The following is a 12,015-nucleotide window of genomic DNA, read 5'->3' on the forward strand; positions in this document are numbered from 1 at the left end:
CTGGGACAAGGTAGGCACATGGATGACAGAGGCTGGTACAGTATTTGTAGGTACCAGACCTCTGACAGAGGGTAGGCCAGGGCTGCTGATATACCTGCCCTGGTCAGTGTGACCTCTAACACTGTTCTGGGCTGAACCTCCCCACAGGGGCAGGGGGGACTCCAGCCAAGGAGGGCTTAATTAATGTAAGATTCCATCTTCCTGCCCCTTCCCGCATCAGGGCTCCATATGGGGCACCAGTCATGCCTCTGGCCTACGGATCATCACTGCTGTCACCCTTCACATTTACTGAGCACCTATTTTGTTTGCAGCTCAGAATGCCTCACCGCTGGTTTTTCATTAAACTCTCACAACAGGCATATGAGGTAGGATGTCATTTTAGGTTCTCAGGTTGCACACAGCAAACCCGTGTGCTTGTCCCTCTGTCTCTCTCCTTACCACAGTGCCCTTGGAGGGCACACGGGTCCAAACGGAAAGGTAAAAAATGGCCTAACTTCCTTCAGCCTTTAAGAAAGTGAAAAATGAACTTTTATTATGTTAAGGCACTGAAGACTGAAGATTAACTTGTTACTGCAGCTTCGCCTGACTCATACACTACTCACAACCCCATGGGTTTGTGGTGAACACTGAATTTATGTGGGTAAAGTGTTTATAATCTGGTCTGATGTGTAGTCAGCATTCCAGAAATGCCAGCTGGTGTCAGTATCATTCTGATGATGGAATACTGAGAGTGGTCCCCAGAGGACTCAAGGTCTTACGGATATTGGCATTTATTGCCCCAGAGTGAACATCCACTCAGCTCCTGTTCAGAACAGCTGGGGCTGGAGATGCTTCATGTTTGCAAAGGGTTTTATTGGTTTGTTTGGTTTTGTTTTTAAGAGTTATACAATAACCTCAGACCCGCAGAGTCAGAAGAGATCACAAAGGTCACCTTGCCCATCCCTCAGCCGGGGCTTAACAGCCTTCTCCAACTTTCATCCTGAGGATTCTCTCAGCCTCAACTGAACACCCACAGGGCCTACCCAAGAGCTCTTGCTGGTGGAGAGTTTCTTCCTTCTGCTTGCCTGACTGTCTCCAGTAGCCCCATCCTGGCCAGAGCAGCTGCCCAGCACAACTAGCCACCCAATGACCACTCATTCCATTAATTCAGCAAACAATTACTGGGTTCCTACCTTGTGTCTAGCCTCGCTGCTCCCTGTGACCTCAAGTGAGTTACCCACCCTCTGTGGGCTTCCAATGCCTCGTCTATAAAATCAGAGGAATAATAGCATTAGGTAAGGTTGTGTGTACCGGGTGCGTATCACAGAGCCTGGCACATACATAGTGAGTGCTCAGCAAATACCACTTGTCATTGTCATTGTGGTTGCAACAATTTAGGAAAAATCGGAGCTGAAGTCAGTATTTACAAGTCTGAGAAGGACTGCAGAAGACAAAGCGTAGGATGTCACAGAATCAAGGAATGCATCTGAATGGGGTCCTATTCTTCCACGGGAAGAGAAATGCAACTGGCTATCGGAAGTCCCTCAGAAGGCCTGGAAAGCCAAGCCAAGAAAAGCCACAGTACAGAGCTGAGCGGGTCCCCTTAAAAGACCCCAATAGACATGGTAGGAGAGCTGTTCTGAGGGGCAGCAGCAGAACAGGGGCGGTGGCATCAGAACCAGGAGCAGCTCAGGATTCAGTGCGATGGTTGACCAGGAGTGCCCAGCACCTCCTTTTCTGCAGCACAGAGCAGTCCCAGCAGCTTAAAGAAGCTAAGCAGGATGGACCCCACGGACAGAAAACAGATGAGGAAGAATGGCTTTGTGCCACCTTAGCGCTCCCTGACAGGGACGTGAGCAGAGCCAGGGACACAGGACAACCAGAGATACAAACCAGACCCCCAGGCTGCTGCTTGTGAAGAGCTCCTGCTTCTGAGCCACTGCTCACCGCATGCAAGAGGAGAAAGCTGGGGTGGGGGGTGTTGGGAACAGAAGGAGGGACCCCAGCTTGCTATCCGGGCCTGGCCTGGCCTCGCCATGGAGTCAGACCAGCCAAATCGAGCGCACACAGTGGGAGGCGATGGGCCCACTCCCTCCTGACGCCCTTCCAGAGCCTGGTTTGCGGTTTTGTACAGTCTCACTGCATCTTATTTTGGAGGAGAGCCTGGGAGGAAGGCTTCTTTTCCTCCCTATGCCTGCTGCTTGCCTGCTGCTTCACTGATCACTCTTCCCATTTCCTGGCTGCTGCGAGGATGGGACCGAGGAGGGCAGGCAACCCTTCAGTGGGTGGAGGCAGCTCCCGGCTGAGTCACAGAGGATGTCCCCCACCCCCGCCCGCCGATGAAACAGAAAGCACTGGCTCTTCCTGGGAGAAGGCGAAGAAACCTGCTAAATCCTATAAAACAAGAGTTGTTTGGGTTTGTTGTTTTGTTTTGTTTTGTTTTTGTTTTTCTGTTTAGGGAAACAAAGTGGAAGTGCCCTGCCCCTACCAGAAGCAAGGGCCCTGAGTGGGCCAGGAGGGAAGTGGAAGAGAGGGTGTCATGGAGAAAGTGTACCCATTGGGCCACATCGAGCATAAACTGGCACTGCTTTCCAGTTGATGGCTGTCCCCAGCATTCAGGCACTGAGCCAGGCCCCAATTAGCCAATCACAGTGATAGACACTGACAGTCTCCGTCAGGTAACCAGTGCGGGTCAGTGCCTCCACCAACAGAGGCGAGTCATGGGGAAAGCCACAACCTGGGTTGGATTCTGACTCCAGTATATACATGGTGTGTGACCTTCAGTGAGTCATACCACATCTGTGAGCCTCTGTTTCCTCGTCTACAAGGTGGAGCCGGTAGTAATGACCTGATAGGATTCCAGGGACGATTCAATAAGATGAACACGTATAAAAGGCTTCCCACAGGGCTGAGCTCATTGCAAGCACTCCAAACTAGCAGCTCCGAAAGCCTCCGGCTATCATGAGCACGGGCTGGCTGCAGAAAGCTTGTGCCTCCAAAGGGAAACAAGGGACCCAGGTGTGTTTCACTCTCTGGAGTGTGATGACTCAGCTCGTAGCATTGTAGAGACCACCCCTTGGGAAGATGACAAAGTCTCAGCTTTCTCTCTCTGCGTCGATCAGTTCCTTATATTGAAGACTCCTCCCGCAGATCACATGCTTATTTCCTGCATCACAACTGTATCAAAGGCTGGTAAAGATCCCCGAGCAGGTGGCTCCAAAGTGATGGTCTGGCAGATGCCCTTGCTTCCTGAGAGAGCAGAGGACGTGGGGAGGAAAGCATCGTGGGGTGGGTGGGTGGGTGGGTGGGTGGGTGGGTGTGTGTGTGTGTGTGCTCCCGTGAATGCTCTTAAAGACCCAGAGGAGAAACAAGCAGAGTCTCAGCTGACATTTGCAAACAGAGCTATATTGAGAGGTGTCATCTTCTCCGGCAAGGTCAAAAGACTCATGCCTGCTAACCTGAAAAGGCGAGAATTGCGGGCAGCAAACAAAATCACACTGCCACTTGGAAACTTGCCAATGGCAACAATCAGGGTAAAAATAATTAGAAAAGTAAGTCAGGTGTGAATCAGATGTTCTGGTACTGAGTGCAGTATGGAACGCTGCTGTCGACCCCCTCTTCTTCCTGCGGCCCCTCCTGCCCCAGCTTCTAGGACACAGCTTCTGCCCCGTGTTCTGGTTGCCAGCCATCCCTGTCCCCTTCCCTGGCTTCTCGTTACTTTGCCATGCCCTGGGGCTTGGCCCTTGGCACCCTGCATCTTCCTGCTAATATTGTATTCCCTGGAAGGGGGGATTCATCTCGGGATTCATCTCCTCCCACCCCAACCTCACTGCTGCTAAGCGCCAAGCTAGAACGGCACTGGCTCACGGGCACACCTGGATAAGCCATTCTTCATTTCCCGGCTTATTCTACCAACAAGTATTTAGTGAATCCCCGCTACATGTCAGGCACCGGGCTAGGTGTTAGGGATAGAGAAGTGAAACCCACATCTGGTTGGACAGTCTGTTGTGAGGAAAGAAAAATTTAAAAGAAGCTTTTAAAAATTAGAAATTATGAAAAATGTTGTAAAGACTAAAACATAGTCTAACATGGACAAAACTGAGGGTTGAGGGAAGGGAAAAAACTTACTTTTTATAAAGTAAAACCATTCTGAGTCGATAGCGTTGAGGCTAACACCTGACAAGGAGCAGAAGCTGTGTGCAGAGCAGGGAGAGATCCTTCTAGAAAGATGGAAGAGCAGGAGAAAGGCTCTCAACGGTTTCTTTACAAAATAATTTGACTTGTGTGTGGGACATGAAATGGAGGGTCTCCAATTTGAGGATTATCAAGAAGTTAAAAGCAGACAGATAGCATCTTTTATAAAAGACGTGCTTCATACAGACATCCAAATAATTACCTAAATTGTCCCAACCCTGACATTTATCACCAGCCCTTCCCTTGGAGATATGTAAGTAGGAAAATAATGAGAAGAAAGTTATTTTGTAATTACCCAGCATGAATTATGACTCTGAGAGGCTATTTCCAGGGGTGCTTTAGTGTAATTTAGTTCAGCATTATGGGAGTTTAATTTAAGACGACGTTACCGGTGCAGAGAAGCTCCGGAACCAGACTCGGAAGAACGGGATTTTCATCCTGGCATTCCCAGCCATCTGTCTGTAGATCCGAACACTGCTAAGCTTCCGTTGCCTTCTCTGTGATACAGGAAAATAATTCCTGTTTTCCCTACTTCCCAGGAGAGCTGGAAGAATCAAATAAGGAAATGGATATAAAATGCTTTGCAAACTGTAAAGCACTGTTCGTGGGAGGGAGTCACTCTTCATGCTTTTCCTCGAGGTTGAAGGACTCCTTTTGGTTGCCACTGACAAAAGAGAGCCTAACTCAGACTGCTTTGAGGAAGAAAAAATTTACTGGCCACAATAATGAAAAAATCTGGGTTAACTAGCTTTAGCCATAGTCTGATCTAGGGGCTCAAATGATACCGTCCGTCTCCAGACCTCTCTCCATCTCTCAGCTTGTCTCTTCTCCATGCTGACTTTCTTCTTAGGGTCTTTTTGGTGGCTAACAGTTGCAGTAGACCTATAAACTCCCAGATTTAAATCCAGCAGGAAAGAGAGAATGCCTGTCATTCCAGGAAATTCCTGAGCCCTATTCTTGCCAACCCAATGGCGTTAGGTGACCATCCTGCCCTGACCACTGTGTCGTCCAGGGCGTGAGAAGCCTTGATGAGCCCTGCCTGAGTCACATTTTTGCCCAACCCCCAAGCAAGAAGTACATTGACCCTAGTGGGGGCCAGATGGATTCCTGGGGAAACCAGGAGAGGATGAACGACAGTGGGCCAGTGAAACAGCAGAACCCCACTCTGCCCCCACATCCTAGGTTTCTTCCCTGGAAATGCCTGGCCAGTCTTTAGCATACCAGGACCAGCAATAACCAAACACTCATGAGATTACAGGCTGAGGCATGGAAACCAGCCCTGCTTAAGACCAAGTCCTACAGAAACTCATGGTGTTATGCCTTTTCTCGAGTCTCCAAAGTGCAACCCGTTCTGGGGCATTTTGTCTCTCCTTTCAGACCCGGGCTTCTTTCCATCACAGGCTAACAGTTGCCAAGCACTGGCTCTGGCCTGCAAGGACCTCTATTGTGAGCTTCACAACATCTCCTGCAAGTCTTAATTCCGTCCCTTTATCAATAATTCTGTAGCTTTTGTGCCTTGCTTCTCTCCTGCTCCACAGCCCTCCTCCACCCCCATCCCCCCCATACATCAGGGCATATAAGCGATACAGTGGAACACAGAGACGGAATAACTAGTTGGGGGCGTTTGGGGTGGTGAGAGGGTGTGTGGCAGGGGCCAGGGGATGATGCGGAAAGCTTCGCGGAGGAGAAATGAACTGAGTCTTAAGTAACGATTAAGAATTTGCTAGAACCAGAGTGAGAGAACATTCCCGGCATGATTCTTTGGATCCAAAACTATTTTGATCTCTCTTTACAAAAAAAGAAAACTCTTTTTCTCAACCCAGAAGTTGTAAACCAGTGGCCCGCAGACAGATCGGGCTGACAGATGTGTTATATTTGGCCCACACAGCATTTTGTAGAATTTAAATTAGTTGCCAACATTTAAAAATGGTGAGATTTTACATAAGGATCTGGATTTTCGGCTGCTCTTGAGAAACTCAGGAGCTCTGGCAGCCCTGGACCTGAGTCCCCACTGGGGCAACAACGGACTGAATTGAGTAGCACCTGCCGTCTTGAGACAGGGTAGGGCCCACACAACCTGCTGGCCTCCTTGCTCTCCCACATCATCTGCCTGGTTCTTGTTGGCATTAGAGTTTGTGACCTTGTCTCTACCCAAAAAACTATTTACTCTTCAGACTATCTCTTATTATTATTATAGTACCATGTAGTGTAATACATCACGCCCTATTAAACAATCTGATCTGTTTACATTACTCCCTTTCTTAAAAATCTCCAACGATTCTCCAAATCAACAGAGCAGTCTTTTAAACACCTCATGCAGACTGGCGGATTGATGCAGGGGGAGTTGACCCCAATGCAAGGGGAAGGTTGACCTCAACCACCCTCCTCTACCTTATGCACCAACTTTCAAGCCCTAGAACCCTCCACTCTGAATGTCTGTCGTTTCCTAACCCCATCCTTCCCATGACTACATGCTCTTAACACATACTGTCCCTCCAGCTGCTCTACCCCGGCCAGACTTCCCTCAGCCCTCAGTGTCCAGTGGAGGGGCCATCTCCTCCTAGCTGGAGACCATCTGACTCTTCCCTCCCTCCTCGGGCCCCCTGCAGAGGCACTGGGTTCCTGCCTTGGTGTTAGCACCTGCCATGTTTCTCTCTAATTATTTGTTTCCATGCCTACCTCCTCCACACGCAGCCAGTCTGAGATCCTTGAAAGCAGAAACCGTGACTCATTCATCTTTGTCTATCCAGTGCCTTTCTGTATACCTTAGCAGATAGCAGATACTCAATAAATTCTTGTTACATCAGTGAAGAAAGGAACAAACACACGGGGAACAAACTGGCCAGTGTTCGTGGAATGTCACACCTCGGCAATTGTAACGCAAGAAATCCTTTTCACTGAAGCGCTTCTGTCTACTCTCGCCACAAGGAAGTGCTCCCTTCTCTGGGTCCTTGTGGAAACAGTACTTGAGGGTAGATCCCCACTGAGTTGTTAGAGGAAGCTACAAGGAAGGTCATATATCCCTCGGGTATTGACAGAGGACTAACAAAGCCAGGAAACACCTTAGCGCTGGTCTCTGACCTTCCTAGACCCCCCACAGTTACAGTCACCAAAGTCCTTGAAGCTGTGCCTGGGACCCCAGTACCAGCTCCAGTCATGCACAGTGGCTCCCCTGCTGACCCTCCAGAGAGAAGTCTGGGATGCCTTCTTACTGTCTCACTCAGCTCCAGCCACACTTGGCCTACATGCTGTTCCTCGAATGTACCAAGTACCTCCTGCCTCAGGGCCTTTGCACTTTCTAGAATTCTCTTCTGTGTATTTACATGGCCCACTCCCTTACTTTATTCAGGTATAAGATCATATTTAACCTCATTAGAAAAGGTTCCCCTAATCACCAAAATAAAACTACGACAGTGTCCCCTACTCCTTGACACTCTGAATCCTTTACTCTTTTTTAAGGAAGAACTATAAGAACCAAGGCATCAGGGGCCAGAGAGACTCCAGGCTTGTTGTCACCAAGCCTCCCTCCTCTCTCCTCTTCATCTCTTATGTTTGTTTGCTCTACTTGTCTCCACTGTTTTCTGCCCAGACAGGCATTCTCTATATGAAGGAGTAGCCATGGTTCCATCCTTCGAGCTCATAACAGAAAGAAGAAGGGATCCTTCCCACTCATCCTGGTGAGAATAATCTCAGAGAAATAATCTGCTTGGCCTGGTTTGGGTCCCATGCCAGTCCCTAAACCTTTACCACAGTGAGAGGATGTGTCTTTATTGGTTAGGTCTGACGGTCTTTTTAGTTTGTCAACGTATCCCTGTGACCAGAGGAAGAAAAGGTCATCTGCCCAGGCAGGGGCCACCCGCAGACTTGGAGTTGGGACTGGAGCAAGATCCCTCTGAACCCGATGGTTGAGTGGGTGGAAAATCAAGGAGCAATTGCTCCCCGAGACAGAGGAGACAGATGGACACTGGGCAGACGGTGCCTCAGATGTGCGATTATGGCTTCCCAGTTCCCAAAGCACCTCTTCCACTGTTTACCCCCCTCCAACCTCACACCACTGCTGAGCAATTGCCCAGGCATTACCCCTCGGGGTGACATTCCAAATACTGAACAACCAGCATGACATGGGCGCTGGCTGAGCAGAAGGGTCTTAGTCCTTTGGGGCTGTTATAACAAGGTCCCATGCTCTGGGTGACATACGAACAACAGACATTTTTCTCACAATTCTGGAGGCTGGAAGTCCAAGATCAGGAGCCAGCTCAGTCAGGTTCTGGTGAGAACCCCTCCTGGGCTGCACACTGCCAACTTCTCCTTGTATCCTCACAGGGCAGAAAGATGGCTAGCTAGTTCTCTCGCCTCCTCTTCTGTGGGCATGAATCCCGTGATGAGGGCTCCGCACTCGTGGTTTAATGACCTCCCATGGCCCCAGCTCCAAATGCCATTACATTGGGGGTTTGGATTTCAACATATGGATTCTGAGGGGGACACAGACATGCCATCCGTCACAGGACTCTAGCTATGAACCACGGGGATGGCCACCCTGGGGAACACCAGTAGGACCATAACCTGATTGCTCTCAATTTCCAGGGGAAGGACTGACACCCAGAGAGATGTTTAGGCTTGTGCCCTGGTCACATGGTGAGTTGGTGGCAAGAAACCAAGACCTCTGCCACCAACTCTGGACTTCTTTCCACTGTCCTAATCTACCCTCTGTCCTCAACCGGGGAGGTGAAGTGAGGCAGGATTGGGGCAACCAGAGAAGAGTCGCTATTCTGATCCTAGGCGCTTGGAGGGAGAAACCAGCTCTCTGTAGCACACATGGAGGCCTGCTCAACGGGTACCACAAAACCTGGGAAAGCAGCACCTGCCAGACAGCAGGGACCGAGAGCAGCCAATGGGATGGGAGTGTGCCACCAGACGGCAGATGCCAGGAGGGCTGCAGCTATTCTGGGGTACAGACCGCAGCTGCTCCATCACCCCAGCTCTGCCCCCAGCTCCCCCCTGCCACTCCGGGCCTTACTGATGTAGCGTCTGAGACCTGGGACTTCTGGGCCAAACAGTCAGGCCAAAGGGAGTCAGCCCCTTACAGAAAAGAGCATGATTTAATACTGTCTCAAATCCTGGTAAATGCCTAGTCATTGCCCTTGTTAGAAGTCACCCAATCTGCTCGGAATCATCTGGGCCAAATACTCCCGCTGGCTCGCAGCTCTCTCGGGAGCTTCCCGGGTAGACTCTGAAACAGCCCCCTTACTCGAGGGGCAGGGAGAGACTGAGGAAAGAGGCAACCCACTCCAGGTGGGTGGGTGGTGATTTTAATGCTAAGGGAAGGAACTTATATTTGAGGCTTTTCCTGGGCAGCAGCAGGATGAATGGGTCCCCACACCCGCCCTCTAGATCCCTAAAGTTTCTGTAAAGAGGCCGTAACCAGGTCCAGTCCAGTACACTGTGCAGATGTCCTCCACACCGCATCACTAGCTCAAGTCTGTGACCTTGGAGCAGCCTCTGAGAAAAGAAGCCACAAGCGGAACCCACATTCCAAGGACGGGGTCGGGGGTGAGGAGCCTCGGCGTCCCAGGGTCCAGCTCACGGGCCAATCGGCAGTCATGTCTTTCTGGTGACACTCCCCAACAGCGTCCATGTGATTAGATGAAGAAACTGAGGCCCAGAGAGAGGATACTCTTTGCCCCGAGGACCCACGGCAAACTTAAAGGAGAGTTGGCATTGCTTGATTTCTCAATTCAGGACCCCTTCACCTGGACTTCAGACTGGGAGGCATCCTTCCCAGTGGGGTCGTCATCCTTCCACTACAGGGGGCCCGCTGAGCTTGACCTTCACACCCGCCATTCCTCCGGTAGGGGCCATGCCATAGCTGCAGGCGTGAATTCCTGCCCTCACACGCTGCACGAGGACCACACGGTTCAGGCCTAAGCCCCACTCTGCCTTCTGGATTCAAAGCCTGAGCCAGCCCAGAGCCGCTTTCTGGGCCAAAGGCACCATCCAGGCGCAAACACCTTAGCCCCAAATACCTCTCCTGGAGAGAGGAAAACAAAACATGGGTGAAAAAGAAATCCCTTCTTTTCTGCTCCTGACAGGTCCCAACCTTCCTTCTGTTGTGTCCCCCTTTCCAGCCTAGGTGGACAACAGTGAGCGTTTCCTACAGCCCTGGCACGCGCGTCCCTCGGGCCGACCTCAGGGACACCTGCTGCTGCACAGCCCCTCCCAGACCCGGTCTGCTCAGGCCTCTCGTCTGCTCTGGGCACCGGGCCTGCAGCAGACCCCGGAGCGGGAAGGCGGTTCTGCCCCACAACCTCTCACCGAAACGATGAGTCTCTGCTTCACTCTGCAGGTGCTACGGGAATGTTCTGTTTTGAACACTCCTACTGTGGTAACCAGGAGACTTAGGATCCCCATTTAACAGAGGAGGAATGCTGAGGTTCAGAAAGGTGGTATGGGGGCGCCTGGGTGGCTCAATCATTAAGGGTCTGCCTTCGGCTCAGGGCGTGATCCCAGGGTCCTGGGATCGAGCCCGGCATCAGGCTCCCTGCTCCACTGGGAGCCTGCTTCTTCCTCTCCCACTCCCCCTGCTTGTGTTCCCTCGCTTGCTGGCTGTCTCTCTCTCTGTCAAATAGATAAACAAAATCAAGAAAGAAAGAAAGAGGGGCGCCTGGGTAGCGCAGTCATTAAGCGTCTGCCTTCGGCTCAGGGCGTGATCCCAGCGTTCTGGGATCAAGCCCCACGTCAGGCTCCTCTGCTAAGAGCCTGCTTCTTCCTCTCCCACTCCCCCTGCTGTGTTCCCTTTCTCGCTGGCTGTCTCTCTGTCAAATAAATAAATAAAATCTTAAAAAAAAAAAAAAGGAAGGAAGGAAGGAAGGAAGGAAGGAAGGAAGGAAGGAAGGAAGGAAGGAAGGAAGGAAGGAAGGAAGGAAGGAAGGAAAGAAGGAAGGAAGGAAGGAAGATAGATGGTATAGGCTTGGGCTTTGGAAGGAGAATGATCGGGGAAGTTCTTCCCCTGCCATTGGCAGCCTGTGGGAACCCACCTAGAGCACTTCGCCTGGTGCCCGGCCAAAGTAGGGGGTCAGTAAGTGTTATCTATGCAATGTCATCCCCAGGAGCAGAGAGGCAGAAGATAACAGAGCCGCAGCTCCGACCAAAGCCTCCTGGCTCTCATCCAGCAGCCCTGGGAGAGGATGGCATGGTGAGGAAAAGAATCACAGGCAGGAATAAATCACTCCAGATATGGCAGTTTCTCTATGCTTAAAACAAGACAGATGGTGCCCCTTTATCCATGCGAACAGGTGAGACAGAGCGACAGGTCGCGGGTCACCAGGGTGGGGGTGTGGGCGTGACCTCCCTGCAGTTTCAGGGTATTTCCAGATAAACCTTTCCTCACCCTATTAGTGGGAGTTACTTCCCAGGGCCTGGGAGGGAAGCCCGCAGCTTTTCCCAATCCCTGCCTCCCAGCTCCTCCTGCTTAGACGCTACTCCTCTCCTTTTCCAGAAAATCCCAAGGCAGCATCTGGGCTCCCTCCCCCCACCCTCTTCCCTGTGGATGCCCAGGCGAAGGCGGCCACCCTGAATGATCCGGCCAGAGCCATGGTTCACAGTTCGGTGGTGCTAATCTGGAGCTGCTCCGTGGTCTGGCTGTGGCGTCAGGGCCGACTGAAAGCATCTGGACGGCATCAGAATCACGAAAGAAAGGAGCGTCGGAAGGACTCAGCCCCAGCAGCTGCCCACGAAGAAGGAAGGTGCAAGGAACCAGACAGGAGGGGATGGTGCTTTTCAAAATCAAGGCGTTTATATTAACTATATATATATATATATATATATATATATATATATATATAT

This window comes from Ursus maritimus, unplaced genomic scaffold (genome assembly GCF_017311325.1).
Source record: "Ursus maritimus isolate PB19 unplaced genomic scaffold, ASM1731132v1 scaffold_23, whole genome shotgun sequence".
NCBI classification, from domain to species: Eukaryota; Metazoa; Chordata; class Mammalia; order Carnivora; family Ursidae; genus Ursus; species Ursus maritimus.